The sequence below is a fragment of the Haplochromis burtoni genome, unplaced genomic scaffold (genome assembly GCF_018398535.1).
Source record: "Haplochromis burtoni strain Fernald_Lab_line unplaced genomic scaffold, NCSU_Asbu1 Contig_128, whole genome shotgun sequence".
Taxonomy (NCBI): Eukaryota; Metazoa; Chordata; class Actinopteri; order Cichliformes; family Cichlidae; genus Haplochromis; species Haplochromis burtoni.
The window spans coordinates 727651-729258 of record NW_024582489.1 but is presented as its reverse complement, the minus strand read 5'-3'; positions in this window follow the sequence as shown (position 1 = coordinate 729258).

The following is a 1608-nucleotide window of genomic DNA, read 5'->3' as shown; positions in this document are numbered from 1 at the left end:
TTAACCCTTTAAACACCAGTTTATTTGTCCACTGCACCAGTTGGAAGACAACCTCAAATCTCACAATTTTATATATTTGCATTGCTACTGGAATTTCTTGTATTATTAATAGTAGAGTCTGGGACATGTAATTGATTCACATCAACATTGATTATAATGCATTGTTATTTTTGTGCAGGGAGAGCAAAAACATAAAAACTCCCTCTCAGCTTGTTCGTGGCCAAAAATTTACAAAATGCTATAAAATTAATATATATAATATATATGCTATTCACCTCAGGACCAAACTCTAAATCCAGTTTGGTCCTGAGGTGATGCTATAAAATTAATATATATTAAAGCGTTTTTCTACTTTCATTGACTTGATTTTTTTGTTCCAATCCTGGAGGTGCACCTTCTTCTCATTTTGTTGGTGGGGTGTGGGTCACACTCTGGTTCAGACTACTGTATCTTGAGATCAATGGCAGAAGTGGCTGAGAATCGGGGACAAGGGTGTCTTGCAGTTGTTGAGGTCACCGGCATGTGCCCCAGCTCTTCCAGAATCACTCTTCATTTCTAGGTTGTAAACTCATTCTAAACTCCTGTGTTGAGTTTAGAATAAAAGCAATCTTACCTAAATTGCATGATTTAGGGCTGTCAATAACAAGTAATCAAAAAAGGTGGTTATAATGGGTTTCAGTCGGCCAAAAATGGCCACAAGAGAGCCAAGAGGAACAATTTGATGTGTAGTGTATATCAGTGGTCCCCAACCTTTTTTGCGCCATGGACCGGGTTTAATGTCAGACAATATTTTCAATATTTAAGGTGCCGCGTGTGAATACAACAAAATAAAATGATACGACCGAAACAAAAACTCGTAAACATAATAATAAACGTGAATTGACTGTGTAATTGTGTAACTTTATTAGCAGTGTCCTCCTGAAATGCGCCAACAACACTGAGAGTAACATCCTCCTCTCTGCCCCTTAATGCTCTCTGGTCGCTATGGTAACGCGTAAATATATCTTTCAAAATAAGACACACGACTACAACACGGGAAAAGACCCAGGGAAACCGAGCTAACAATAAAAACCCTGAAAACCATAAATTTCACACCTGAACCTCAACGCTTGCGGCCCGGTACCAAACGACCCACGGACCGGTACTGGTCCGTGGCCCGGGGGTTGGGGACCGCTGGTGTATATTATTGACATATTTCAGGAGCTGAAATTAAAAACAAAAAACCCCCATAAAGAAACAGCACAGCTGCTGCCCTAAACCGCTGTCAGATCACAGAAAGTGAGCAGGTAGCACCCTCCCTATCTGGACTACCTGGACCACCTCCTCCACCTGCTGGCCTCCCCTGCTCGACACCAACCCCCATCCACAAACCAACGCAGACATCCAAGCCGGTGCTGGTTGCAAGAGGCACCTCGTCTAAGGTGGGTGTTTGTGTTTTGTTTTGTTTTTTAGGTGGTGTCAGCTGTAGGCCGTAAAAGTTGCCTGTTTAGGGTTACAGATTCTTGGCAAAGTTTGTGCTCATTACTTCGATCCAGGTTCTATTTAACTAGATAAAGTCTTAATTAGTATACCTGATACTTAATTTATATAAGAGCCAGAGAAATAAAT